This window comes from Propithecus coquereli, unplaced genomic scaffold (genome assembly GCF_000956105.1).
Source record: "Propithecus coquereli isolate 6110/MARCELLA unplaced genomic scaffold, Pcoq_1.0 Scaffold302, whole genome shotgun sequence".
Lineage (NCBI taxonomy): Eukaryota > Metazoa > Chordata > Mammalia > Primates > Indriidae > Propithecus > Propithecus coquereli.
The window spans coordinates 2,128,762-2,143,641 of NW_012148642.1; the positions used below are offsets into that span (position 1 = coordinate 2,128,762).

The 14,880-nt window shown below is 45.3% G+C and overlaps 1 protein-coding gene across 1 annotated transcript in view; it reads right to left on the bottom strand.

Annotated features, from left to right (window-relative positions):
- The window catches only part of TBXAS1 (thromboxane A synthase 1 (platelet)), a 159,010-nt gene that overhangs the window by 80,219 nt on the left and 63,911 nt on the right, over positions 1 to 14,880 (bottom strand). The window lies entirely within an intron of this gene.

Genomic DNA, 14,880 nt, shown 5'->3' on the forward strand with positions numbered 1-14,880 from the left:
TGCATCTATGGATTCACCCAATCGTGGGTCAAAAATTATTAAGATAAAAAATTCCACAAAGTTCCAAAAAGCAAAACTTGAATTTGTGCCAAGTACTACATTGAATCCATGTGAAAGAAGTGACATGTAGGCTTTGTATTAGTATTATAGGTAACTTAGAGATGACTTAAAGTGTATGGGAGGACGTGTATAGGTTATATGCAAACACATTTTGAATCAGGGACTTGGGCATCCTTGGATTTTGGTATCCACAGGAGGTCCTGGAACCAATGCCCCCCCACCCCCCTCCCCCCATCCCTATACCAAGGACAATTGTATTTGGAGACAGGGTCTTTAAAGAGGTCATTAGGGTGGGCCCTAATCCAACACATCTGGCGTCCTTATTAGAAGAGATTAGGACAGACACACACCAGGAGAGGCCATGTGTAGGCACAGGGGAAGGCGGCCGTCTGCAAGCTAAGGGGAGAGGCCTCAGGAGAAACCAACCCTGCTGACACCTTGATCTTGGACTTCTGGCCTCTGAAATTGTAAGACAATAAATTTCTGTATTTAAGGTCCCTAGTCTGTGGTATTTAGTTACAGAAGCCCTAGAAAACTAACACAAGTTTCAAGAAGTTGTCTCTTGGCCAGGCGCAGTGGCTCACGCCTGTAATCCTAGCACTCTGGGAGGCCAAGGTGGGAGGATGGCTTGAGCTCATGAGTTTGAGACCAGCCTGAGCAAGAGCGAGACCCTCTCTCTACTAAAAAAAAAATAGAAAGAAATTATCTGAACAACTAAAAATATATAGAAAAAATTAACCGGGCATGGTGGCACATGCCTGTAGTCCCAGCTACTCGGGAGGCTGAGGCAAGAGGATCGCTTGAGCCCAGGAGTTTGAGGTCGCAGTGAGCTAGGATAACGCCACGGCACTCACTCTAGCCAAGGCAAAAGAGTGAGACTCTGTCTCAATAAAAAAAAATAAATTAATTAATTAAAAAAAAAGAAGTTGTCTCTCCATTGTTGAATAAAAAGGACTTTGCTTTGGCCCTCATGGAGTTGGCAGTCTGGGGGGAGCAGAGTTTGCCCCCACATGAAAGAGTAGATGCCACTGCAGTGCAGGAGAAAGTGAACATTGTGAAGGGAAAAGCAGAGCAAGGTGGGAGGACAGTGGGGACATGGGGGACATGGGCAGGAGGCCTCTCTGAGAAGGGGATGTTGAAGCTGGGCTCGAAGTAGGCAAAGGAGTCTTTGGTCTCCTCATCTCTCCTTCCCAAGCCATTCTGTCCCTTTCTAAAACCAGCTATCCCACCAAGTGGCCAAAAATGGGGCCCCCACTGTTGGTCGGAGTGGCCCCCAGCCTCAGGCCTGCAGGGTGTGGGGAGACAGGGGGGCTGGGGAACCAAGCGCTCTTCAGAACCACGTGCAATGCGCAGCAATGCTGTTTCTTTTCACTGTTTTAATTATAGTTGAAACATGAAGCCAGCCATCATAATTCAAAAGCCTTGTAAAAACTCCTATTTAGAGGAAAATTATAATTTTCTGATAAAATATGAACACTCAAAATAAGCCATAAAATATAACTGCAAAGTATCTAGAAGAGATTTAATTATATATTAGAACCAAGTTGCTGGGATATTTTTCTGCAGAGGAATACCTCTCTATATTTAGAATGAAATTCTTTAGGAGTGCCATGGCCACTAAGCAGAATTATGGTTTTATGGAATTTTTTGGAACATAATCCATTTGTTTAGGTTCCAGAGTCAAAGGAGGAATCATACATTATGTATATTTATATAGTGGCGAAACGCAGCCCTACGCTACACTACATGTAATAAAGCATTTCACTCCAAGGAAAGTGGGGTGATGGTGAGACAGAATAAATCAGAGATAAGAGTCGAGAGTGACTGGATTTTGTATCTGTCATTAAGACCTAAGGATTCAGTCCGCACCATTTTTTATATCTCGTACCCAAAGGACAAATCTAGCCGCCATGCAGTAATGTCAGCATGGCCCTCAAATATCTCCCTCACCAACTGGCCATGACATTGCACTCCCCTCAGCCTAGAAGTTCCATTAGAATCCTCTGTTTTTTGATGGAAAAGTTTGGGGGCATTGGTTAGAGTAATGGTTTTGTTTCTAGATATCATACAATATGAAGGAGAGCAGCAAATTGGTCATTTCAAAAGAGCAGTCAGAGGGTGAAGGGACATTAAATCATGTCATATATGAAATAGTTGTCAGATTATGGAATTTTCAACTGCAAAAGAGAGTATTTGGGAGATCAGATAGTGGTACTTAAGCACGTGCCCAATAAATATTTATTGAATGCATATTACATAGAAGAGGGAATTCAAGTTGTTTTTGTGACCCTGAGGAGTGGAATTGGGTTTGATAGTGGACGCTATGGGGAAAATTCCAGCTCCTCTAAAAGAGAACTATCCCAATAGTCAAAAGTCAGAATTATTCAAGGATAAAACATCTTGCCTTGAGCAATGAGCTCTTGTTCAGGGAGCTCTTGGAGACTGCACACCGTCTCTCGGGAATACTATACAGGGAACTTGAGCGGCCAGAGGGGTTTGGTCTAAATGACCTTCAAGAACTCTTCCAACCCTGAGACTTCATTTCCAGAAGACCATCCAGACGCTTTTTTCTGTTAGTTTGTCTACATACAGTTTTTAAAAATTGTGGCAAAATACACATAACATAAAATTTACCACCTTGACCATTTTTAGGTGTGCAGTTCAGTAGTATTAAGGACATTCACATTGCTGTGCTGCCACCGCCATGATCCATCCACAGGACCCTTTCACCTTGAAATCTAAAACTCTGAGCCCATTAAACAGCCCCCCGCCCCCCTAAGCCTTGTCTCCATGTGTTTGTGGGTCAGATTTACCGAGTGACGCCTGGAGAGCTGCAAAGGGTCCCCCCAAAGGAATGAGGAACAAGACATAAGTTTGATGGGGGCAGGGCTGTGTTAGGCAAGAAGGGGATTCTGGGTCTTGGGAAGGAGGCCCAGGAAACAGAGCTTTCCAGACTCCTGTCTGTCAGCCCAGCCACGTGTCCCTGCATGGCTCAGGAAAGGCGCCTCCAGTCACTCTTGGGCCAGGGGTTTCCAGACTTCTCACCATAACCAGTCGCAAAATCCATGTAGGGAGTGGCAACCAGCATTTAAAGAAAGAAAAGAAAGAGAGAGAAATAAGGAGTAGAACAGGCTAGAAAATACAGAGGAGTCAAAGTCAGAGTAAGTATTTCATTGTTGAACTTGCTCAAGATAGGGGTGTGTGTGTGTGTGTGTGTGTGTGTGTGTATGTGTGTGTGTGTGTTCTGTGTCAAAATGTGAACTGTGTTTCTTACTGTAGGCCTCAGTCGAAAAAGTTCAAAAAACCTATTCTAACCCAAACCCCAGACTTGGGAGTTGTCCTCTCTCTCAGCTAAAATCCTGTCAGTCACAACTATTAAATCTTTCTTTGATCTGCCAACTCTTCCATCCCCACAGCCACCACCCTGGCTGAGGTCACCATTATCTCAGCCCCTGACTGATTTCCCTGCCTTCCAGCCTGTCACACCCATCCGTCCTCCACCCTGCAGTCAGCGAGATCTTTCTAAAGCAAAAATCTAGGCCTGTCCTTGTGCAAACTCCCTAACTTGATTTATAAGGCCCAGCATGCTCCGGCCAATTCCCCACCCCCTTCTGAATGCCACACAAAGCCTAGAGGAATTCTCTAACTTCCCAACCCCTCGCAGTCGTAGTCTGAAGACACAGGGAGAGGGGTTTTCTAGAAGGTCCAGCTGTATTTTCTACTCTGGGCTTGGACAGGATAATGCAGTGCTAAGAGTATTGCCTCTAGAGTCAGACCCCTGGGCCCAAATCTTGGCCATCTACCGCTTTCAATTTGTAAAATGGGGATAATATAATGCCACCTACCTCTTAGAGTGATTGTGAGGCTTCACTCACTTAACACATATTTACTGAGTGCCTGCTATGTGCAGGGCCCTGATGTAGGTGCTTGGGATACATCTGTGAACCAAACGAAGCTCCTGTCCTCACAGAGCTTGCATGCTAGCGGGAGAAGGCAGAAGTGCATCGTATGGCACAGTGGGGTGCGGCGAGGCACAGTATTAAATGGGTCAGTCTGCACTGGCCTCCTGGAGCAGGTGAGGTCTGAGCAAAGCCTTGCAGGAGCCAGGGAGTGAAGTCCCAGCCATGGGCCACGGCGGCAAGGACACTGTGTGCGTGAGGAGCACCCCAGAGGCCTGGTGTCTGCAGTGGATGGATCGAGGGAGGCCAGAGAACAGAGGGGTCATGGGGACTTGTGTGCAGAGCGCCTCCAGGGCCTTGGAAGAATTTTTACTCCATGTGACACGGAAGGACATACAGAGTTTTGCACAGAGGTGTGTCTTGAGCTGACTTCTGTTTTGCAGAACTCTCTGCCTCAGCACTAAGAATATCCTGTGAGGGGCCGGGACGGAGGCAGGGGAGCCATTAGGAGGAAGCAGAATGACCAGGAGAGAGAGAGGAGGCGGGGGTGGGGGGACTCAGGCCATGTTGGGGGCTGCAGACATGGCAAGAAACTGTCAGATTTGGGGTGACTTTGAAGGAAGAGTCAACAGGATTTCCTGACAGATTGCCTAAGACGTGGGAGAGAGAAAGACAGGAGTCAAGGATGACTCCCAGAGTTTTGAACTGAGCAACCGGAATGATTAATTGAGTTAATACATTTAAAGCATTTAGAAGAGTCCCCGGTACGGAGTATTGAGATTACATCGTCTTATTCTGTTAGTACCTTGACCAGGCCGTCTTCTCCCTAAGGTCTGGCCCTTCTTGTGAGCCCTTTTTTTCTTTACCTGAAACTCTAGGTCCCACTCCAGCCCCCTTTCTCTGTTGCCTGCTAACTCCTGTTCACCTACTGGAACACAGCTTAGAGAACATCTCCTGCAGGAAGCCCTGTTGACTGGACCTCACCCCAGTGGCCCCATACAAATAATATCTTGCTCCCATTTGAAAAAGATTTTTAGAAAAGTGATCTTTAGAAGTCAGTGCAAGCTCACTAACAAGTAATGCCAAAGTAACCTCATTCTTGATTGTTTTTTTTTTCATAGATAGACAGATCTATAGATGTGGGAAGCAAAACATTTAATGATTTCCAAGGACATTTTTTATGGAGAAAAAGGAGAAATAATGGGTTGGTAAATAATTCTGGTTGGTGGTTTCATGACTGGTAAAACAGTCAAAGGCAAATAAAACTCTATTAATCTGGAATCAAGTGGAGAACCACAGGCTTCTACACTTAGCCCAGTCCAACTGAACATTTTATTTGTTATTTTCATAATGAACAACTGATTTGCAGAAATCACAGCTGCAAAGATTAATATTCACAGAATCACAATCTAACATTAATCTGGACCATCTCGTAAGCAGTGTAAACTGATCCCAAAACCTGACAAAGACTTACAAGAAAGAAAAATTATAGGTTAGTATCTCTCATGAACATAGACGCAGAAACCCTAAACAAAATATTAGCTAATATAATCCAGGGATATAGTAAAAGAACAATTCATCAAGAATTATGCAACCTTTGAAAATCAATGTAACTTGATGCATTAACAGAACAAAAAAGAAAAACATATATAATCTCAACAGATACAGAAGAAAACATTTGATAAAACTGGACACCCATTCATGACAACACCTCTCAGTGGACTATAAATATAAGGGAACTTCCTCAACCTGATAAATGACATTTACAAAAACATCTTCAGCTAACATCATACAAAATAGCTAACTATTTAACACTTTCTGAGGTTGGAAAAAGGATGAGTATGTCACTATCACACTTCTATTTGACAATAGACAGCATGCAATAAAGCAAGAAAAAAATATAAAATATGTAAAAATTGGAATGGAAGAAGTAAAACTGTATTTGTTTATAGGTGGCATGATTGCATAACAGGAAATTGAAGAAATATCTGTAAATAAACTGTTAGAATTAATATTGAGCTTAGTAAGATTGTTGAATGTAAGTTGAAAATAAAAAAATTATTTCTTCATATGGGCAACAAACAACTAGAAAATGAAATTTTAAAAATACAATTTACATTAACAGTAAAACTGTCAAATACCTAGGGCTACATTTAACAACGGATGTACAAGACTTCTACCCTGAGACTACAAGATATGGCTAAGGTAAATTGAAGAAGACCTAAATAAATAGAGATCCCACATTCATAGTTTGGAAGACTCAATAGTGTTATGATGTCAATCCTTCAAAAACTGACAAGCCAATTCTTGCCAAAATATATATAGAATCAAAGGAACTGGAATAACAAGGAGAATCGATACTGTCGTCTTTCAGGATTGATTATAAAGCTGTAATATTTAAGAGGGTGTAATACTGGCGCAAGGGTAAAGAAATAGACCAGTGAAACAGAACACAGTCTGGAAATAGATTCACACGTGTGATCCCTTGATTTATGACAGAGATGCTATTCAATTCAGTGGGGAATGAGTGGTCTTTTCAACAATGGCACTGGGCAATTGGCAATTGGATATCAACACAGAAAAAAATGAACCTTGACCCATTAGGAAGTTATTTCATTTTTTAATGGGTCAAAGTTCATTGGAGGTAGATCATAGTCCCAATAGTGAAAGGTAAAACAGTAAAACTTCTAGAAGAATATCTTTGTGATGTTGGATGTAAGGCAAGATATCTTAAACAAAATACCAAAAGCAATACCATAGAAGATTTTGATAAATTGTACTTCGTTATGAAGGGACATCATTAAGAAAGTAAATGCTCACACCACAAACTGGGAGAAGATATTCACAATTTATCTGACAAAAAAAAGCCTCATAACACAACATTTAAAGAATGACAATAAATCAATCAGAAAAAGTCAAACACCTTTAAAAAAATGGGCAAAGATTTAACGGTACATCACAAAGAATGATATCCAAGTAACCAATGAGCATATGAAAAGGTGCTCAACATCATTACTCAATAGATAAATGCAAATTAAAACCACCATGAAATGTCAGGACAACCAGGCACTAGAATAGCTACAATTAAAAACAATGACAAGACGAAGTATTGGCTAAGACATGGACTTTATACTAATTTATATTCCTCAGTACTGGTAGGAGTATAAACTAGCTCAATCACTCTGGAAAACTACTGGGCACTATGTACAAAAGCCAAACGTACACCTACCCTTGTGAACTAGCAATTCCACTGCTTGATACATGCCCCGAAGGGCACTCTGTTCAGATACTCGTACCAATTTAATTCATCCAGTAAAAAGCTGGAAACCTAAATGTCTATCAATAGAGAAATAAGTTGTGGTATTTTTATACATTGGAATACTATACAGCAATAAAAAGAGATGAGCTACATTCATCTTAATACATGACATGGTTGAATGTCACAGACATTATATTGAGCAGAAGCAGCCGGAACAAAAGGATGCGAACTGTATGTTCCCATTTCCATGAAGTTCAAAAGCAGCAAAAGTGGATCTATGCCAATAGATGTCAGAGGAGTGGTTTCCTCCAGATGATAGAGATGGGTTGACTGAGAAGAGGCGTAAGGGAGCCATCTGGAGTGCTAGGAATGTTCTATACCTTGACAGTGACAGTCACGTGGGTACATACAGGTACAATAATACATTGAGCTTTACACTGAAGATTTGTATATGGAAGTTATCTCAATTCTAAAAAACACTAAAAAACAATTAATATTTAATTTTGACAGACTTGAATGCTGGATGAACACAAGGTGAAAATCAACAGATGTAACTATAAGGCTTCATGTTTAGATTAAAAACCTAGCTGTTTAGAGCATGGAAATGGAAGAAACCTGACCTACAATAATTCACACAAAAAAGATCTGGGAACCTTAATTGACCACAAGCCTACCGGTCTGTGTTGGGTTTCACTGGCAGGAACAGAGGAAGCCCGTCCTGCTGTACTGTTAGGAGCAGTGCCTGGTCTTGGGAAGGAATGTTCTCCTGACATGTGTGAGGAAGTTAGACCTCATTATGTAGACGAGGGTTTTCAGACATGGACCACATTTTAAGAGGGATGTTAAGGGCTGTCAGGGTGTCCTCCCTGCTTGGGAATCTCCTGACCTGTTTCGATTCGGATTTTTCATCTTCTGAAAGTGACTGAAGATGCAGAAGATGAAGGTCATCCGCCCTTCGGTGACCACATTACCTCTGACGTGCTATCAGCGGACTGCAGTTTCTCTCTCACTGGTTCACGTGTCTCCCTGACTTTGGATGATCACCCTAACTCCCTTGGCATCCCTTGCAAGTCTCCTCTGAGGCCAGGTGACTAACTTCCTTTATATTTAACGCGGACTGTCATTAGGATGTCACAGGGTGAAATTTTGTGATCCTGTCTCCTCCTTCAAGGGGTGGCCCCTGTTTGGAGCCCACAGGCCCCTTGGTTCCCACCTCCTAAAAGGGGCAGGAGGCCTGAGTGAGTAGAAGTTACTGAAGAGGGGTGAGGACAGGTAAGGGAGCGCCGTTGGATAGTTTGTCCCTCTGCTGAAGGGTGGGGTGTGGCAGCGGGAGGGGTGGCAATCACAGCAGAGGGGCCCCTGTCTTTGCTTGCTCTGCTCCAAACAGCCAGGCTTGGGCAGGAACATGCAGATGAAACTGCACACTGAATCCCTGGAGTCTACAGCCTCCTGCCCTCCCCGCATTCCACGGCAGGAGCTGGGTGGCTGCTGTTTCCAACAGGGACTAAGCAACGCCTCGGACACATGGCCAAGGCCTTGAGCTGGGTTTGCTGCATTTTACGTTCAGTGCTTTGCAAGTTTGGCTCTGAACTGTGTCTGTCAGTGATCAAGTTGTGAACACTTTGGGATCGCCCACCATGCACCAGGGCTGTGCTCATACTGGAACTATCGAGACAAAGAACAGAGGGTAGGAGAGGGGTGGTTCATGACCAATACTTGTCGCTCTCACAACCAACGCAGTGCTTTTCACAATACTTCATCAACGCTTGGCTCATCCTCCAGTAATTAGGAACCTGCCCTGATAAGCAGCAGTGGCTTAGCTGTGGCCTCCTGGCTCAACTGCCAAGATTCCCTTGACATTGAACATGTTCCGCTTCTCAATTAAGCTCTCTTAAAATAGAGTCTAACTTCCTATTAGGTCAGCTCAGCAGCAACTTTAAACTTTAAGGAATCACATAGTCCCAAGGGGCAGATTATTAAAGAAAACCAACACCTCGGCCTTCTTTGGTCGCAGGAAGACAGCGACCATTCAGCGAGTGTTTATCATGGGCCGCACCACGGATTCTCAGTTGCACGTAAGGACCACCAACTTCTCCCAGAGTGTCGCAAAATGCACGCAGTGCATCTTTGCTATACCTGAGTGTGCCTGTTATTAGGAAAAAGGACTTAGAGGCATAATAGAATTGAAGCTATAGTCAAAAAAATTTTCCTTGTGTTCTGGAACATGCAGGAACATTGACACAAAATCTAAATGATCTCTGTGATGCCTTGACAGAGCAGTCGACAGTCCTCCAACAGCCACACAGAGCCGAGGGCGCCAGGTAGACAGAGAGAGGTGCTTTTACAGACTCCAGAAGATGCCGTTATACCTCAGCGGCTGTGCCACGAGTGTGGCCAGCTTGTCAAGTAAGTGTGCCAGGAAGGCTGCAAAAACGCTAACGTTGGAAAGTAGGCCATGATCACAAAAAGGCGGCGCTCTCCTGTTACAAATATTGTTTCTAATTCTCACACACCTTGCACAGATGAGGACGCTCCCTGTACAACCTGTCTCTTCTTCTCCTCGAGACATGAGATGTCTCCTCGTTGTATTATAATCAGCTAAAATTTGAGAATTCTATCACTTGGATGACCCCAAATTCTATACTTGAAGCTATTTTCAATATATGACTATTCCTATTGGGCTGAAGAAAGATTTGAACCAAGTATAGGGCTTATATTTTGGTGCTTTGAAATAGTAAAGAGGTTCCCTTTACTAAAAATAAAATATAAATTAAAATATAAACATAAACATAAAAAAGTACTAAAAAATGAAAATGGTAAAGGTTTTCTTTTATTGTTACATTGGACAATTTTCATTCATTCTGCTAGTGGCAGATGGGCATAAAGCTTTCATAACCTTCTCTCTCTCTGCTTTAGTTGCTGTCCTGAGAGAAACAGCCTCCAAGTAAGGTTGTAAGGTGTGTGCACAGCTCAAGGGGGTCGGCGCAGGGGGCATGTGGCTGCTAAAAGCAAGCTTGGGCTCCATCTGCCAAGTCGGCTCCAGCTGGTGGAAGGAGGACTCTTCCAATTTGGACAAAGGCACGGTATGGGCTATGGCGGCCCTTCCTGAGAGTTCTTAGCGTTTTATCCACCGAGGGGGAGAAACCATGTTCTGGGAACTGTGCTCCTGATAACCCCTCACCCGACCCGAGGACCCTTCCTGAGGGGGAAGGGAGTCACAGGGCTTGTTAAACCTTCTCAGGAAACTCTTTGACAGATCTCAGTGGAGCTTCTGGCCAGAAGAAGTGTTAGAGAGGAACATATGTGTCCCTGATATAGCCCCTGTCACACTTGGCTGGGAGAAGAAATTTTCCTGGGGGACCCTAAGAGGGAGTGTGTCCCCAGTATCTGAAGCTCAAAATGGCTCTGTGAGGTGCTGGTGGGACTCTAAGGTTCGCCTGCCAGCACTGACGGCCGCACAAACTGGCTACGGCTTAGAAGAGGGGGAAATGGGAAAAAGGGGGCATTATTAGAAGGAGATTGGGGCAGAGAAGGAGAGTATGGGCCAGGACTCCCCAGCACAGTGACCTGACTGCCATGGAATGTTCAGGAACACAGCCATTGAGAGACCAGAATTTGCTTCTATGGCTTATTTACAATTCTCATCCCAAAATTCTAGGTATGAGTCTCCTGGTTTACACATTCATTTCTACTTTTGCTACCACAAAAATTAGGGTGAGAATGCCTAAATATCAGAACAAGATTTGACTTGTTTCTTTTTAAAATATAGAAAGATGGCTTGCTGCCGAGCCAAGAGTCTACTAAGACACAAAAATAGGAAAGCATTTCCAACAAGATTTTGAAATAAAAAAAAAAAGTTTTGCAAGGCTGAGAGAAAAATATCTGAACATTCACAATCAATACCACTTAAGACAAAATGCTACGAACTCTCCCATAGTCCCAAGACTTCCCAAGGCGCTCCGTGTCATTAAAGACGTTGGAGTTTAAACTTCGCTACCACGTTGGAAACTTGAAGCTAAGTGTGTTTGGCAGATCAAGTGCAATTCCACAGAGCTGTCTTTTCCAGGACTAGCCATGTCCAGACATTAGGAAAGCGAGTGAAAGGGGACAGGCGTCCCATTGTGGCTGTCACCCAGGACTGCCAATGGGCAATTCATCCTAGGAGGAGAAGCTTCCAGCTCAGGCTGGAGGGTTTCCTGTGCACAGCAAAATGTGTCACATAAAACAAAGATAAGAGCCTCAAAATAGGTGGGCAGGCAAATGAGGCTGCACATCTGTGTTTCTGGTTTCACGGTTCTTTGCAGTCTGGGCTTGCAGAAGAACTTCCGCTTCAGAGCTGCGGACCTGCAGTTTAAGTTGACCCTTCTCAAGAAACATACAGCTAAAAAAACGTTTGCAAGGTTTGAAGCAATGCAAGTTTCTCTAGGCCATGCACAACAACCACTCTCACACCCAAATCTTGCTGCACACGTTTGAACATCTGAACGTCTTCATTCACTCAGTGTTTTATTTAAGAGAAAGAGGCGAGGAACTCTAGATAAACAGGTTTTCAAAAGCTGTCAGTGGACAGGTACCAGTTACAGGTGTAGGGACAAGTTCAAGGGGGCAGTTTTGTGGCAAGCCTGCCGAAGCCGCTGCCCCTTGGGGGATGCCACTGGGCAGGTCCCTGCGACCCCAGCTCAGGTGAGTCTGATCCACCCGTAGCTCTGAATTGAGCTGTCTGTGCTGATTAGCTCTGTGATGAGCCAACACGCTCCTGCTCTTCCCCGGAGTGGCGTGCATCTTGCTACTGCAGATGCAGGGGTCTGAGGTTTCCAGTGACTTACTTACCTCCCCATGTTAGCTGTCTTTGCCAGTGCCAAGGAGTCGGTGGTTTCACAGGGACTCAGCCTACGATTCTGACGGCCACGTGGGGAGTGGATGAAGAAGCCCTTTCTTTGAGAGGCTGCACCTGCAGCAGCTGCGCCCCCGGGTTTCACCGGTTCTGAATAAAACCGCTCACCAAATCCATCACCTGGCTTCAGATGTGACTCTTGTGTGTCAGTGGCGTGGCTTGACCTGTGCCTGGGGAGGTGACCTCTGTGTTGCTCACGAGGACCTGAGGGTACCCTCTAACACATACACACACACACACACACACACACACACACACACACACGCAACTGCCACCACCTCCCACCTGCGCTCCACATCCAAGCCACGGAACCGAGAACGATCACATGTGCAGCCTGACTCCCGCTCCGCACTGCCATTTTTGGACCAGAGCGCCTATCTCTGCGATTCCACGCATCTGCTCCAAGCCCCCGTCCCACCAGACCAACCTCACGTGGGCCAAAGACCAGCCTACCTCGTCCCGCCTTCCCACAGCGCCCCGGCTCGAGGCCCTGAGAGGCCCAAAGCAGTTGCTCCTCCACTGCTGACCACCGTTCCTGCCGAGTCACACGGCCCCAGCTCCAGTTCCCGCAGGTATTTAAGGAAAGAGCTGCTCCCGTGGCTTCACTGAGGACAGTACCCGATAGCAAAGAAGAGCTAATCGAAAATACCCAAATAAAAATATCCAAGTCCCCCGGTGCAGGGACAACTAAGTTTCTACAAATGCTAAGAAGACCGATTTGGGTTTGACGGCAAACTGTGGTTGCTCCACCACTGGGCAATTTCAGGAAGTCCTGCGCGCACAGATGCAGACCCCCAAGTCCCTTTGGGAAATGAGCAGGACAGGGCAGGGGCATTGCCCAGACTCGGTGGGACAGTGCCCAGTGTTCTGGATTTGAAAAAGAGTGTTTCATTCAATGATTTTTGAGTTAAAGTATTTGCTCAATGCTTATGCATGTCAGGGAGGTTCCGGGAGTGTCCCCTGCCCCAGTCAGCACACTCTGTGGCTCCCTCATGAGACGCGTACAGCTCACGTCCGATTTCAGAGCTGAACCCAGCACCTCCGGTGGGGCCTCCTCCACCAGGCCGCCCCGGGGCACGGAGCTCGCATCGCTCCGGCCTGGGCGTGAGAACGGAGGTGGGCTCTCACTGCTGGAAGAGGAAACCACGCGTTATTTAAGTTCCTTTTCACTTAATTTATCAGACTAATATGCTGAGGTATTTTCTGCATCACCAGGGACCGTTTGGGAGAAGCTTGCATGGAGTAAGCGTTTAATGTTTACTGAGCGAATGTATAATAAAGCCGACTCTGAACGCTTAAGTAAACACGGCCGATTAGAGGAAAGGCGGGTGGTGTCAGTTAGGAGAAATCACGGCTCACTAATCTCCTTTAGTTCTTTGAGCAGATAAATAAGCATATGGATAAGAGGGAACCACAGAACCCAATTTAATTTGACTTTCAAAAACCTGGGAGAAAATCCCACTCTAATGACTGTTTTTAAAAAATTGAGTCACTAGGGTTGTTTTACCATGAATATGGAATTGGCCTGCAGACCGTAAACAAAGCTGGAGATGAGCGGGTACGTTCCCGGTGGAAACCTGCACACACTGGGGATTCCTAGCCATCTCATCTTCCATGGGTCTTTCTACCGATTGTGAACGATCTCGATGAAGAAGCGTGTATTGAATCTCCGGGCTCGGGGAATACCTCATTCTTCTGGGAGAAACGTCAAGGTGATGGAGATTCAGTTCGGTTTGAACAAGAATATACTGGATACTGAATAGTCATTACACGTTTGTGCCATGGGGTATTAAAAAAAGAACCACAAGATACAGTTCCTGGCCTTAAAGAGCTCATCGTCAAGTTAGGGTAAAAGCCGTATCTTCCTTTCCTGTACATAGTAGAAGCCACCATGGGGACAATTGTGGAAAGGAGTGACACACGTAAGTGCTGTCAGAGTTCAGAGAACGGGAAAGCAAATGTGGATGACGGTAAGGAAGGCTTCATGGAGGAGGAGGAAACTGAGGCGAGCCTTGAGAATCAATGGCTAGGGTTCGGACAGGTGTAGGAACGAAGGGTTTTCCTGTTAACAGCACTAATGTCTCACCTGGCAAGTACTGCGCAGAGGCAGAGCTTATCTGCGTGGTCCCATTTAGTTTACAACAGCCCACGAAGGTACAGCATAACCCCCTTCCAGAGGAGGAACAAGAAGCTTAAGGAAGTTGAGAAATGTGCTCAAGCTCACACTGTGATACACACGAGACCCACGGTTGAGCTGCCCCCAATCCCAGGGGCATGTCAGTGTGAGGGAGGGTACAGGGCAGGCCTCTCAGAGCAGGTGGGACAGAGAGTAGAGGACCAGCGGGGGTGACCGCTTGTACTGGGGAGCAGTGAGACACAGACTGGAGCATATGCAATGGATCTACGTCACAGGGGCCCTTAAATCACATCAGGGGAACTCGCGCTCAATCCTGAAGGCTTAATGGAAAACTTGGGCAACACTGAGCTCTGCTATTTTCTGTCACCTCTCCCATTCTTTGGGATGTCTCATCAAAGATAAAGAGTAAGACGTGTACTTTCCAAAAACAACAGGACATGTACATCCTGTGCAGGTTGGAGCCCTCTTAAAGGCTCCTCCCCCTACTGGGGGACACATTTCCCTCCTAACGTTGCCTGTCTTCGCTTTCCAGCCCTAATACTTTTGTACCCTCTGGGAAAGACGTAAGCACAAGAGCCTCAAAATTTTGCTTTCCTGCTGGCATATATTAACCTTGCTCAGTCTTCTGCAG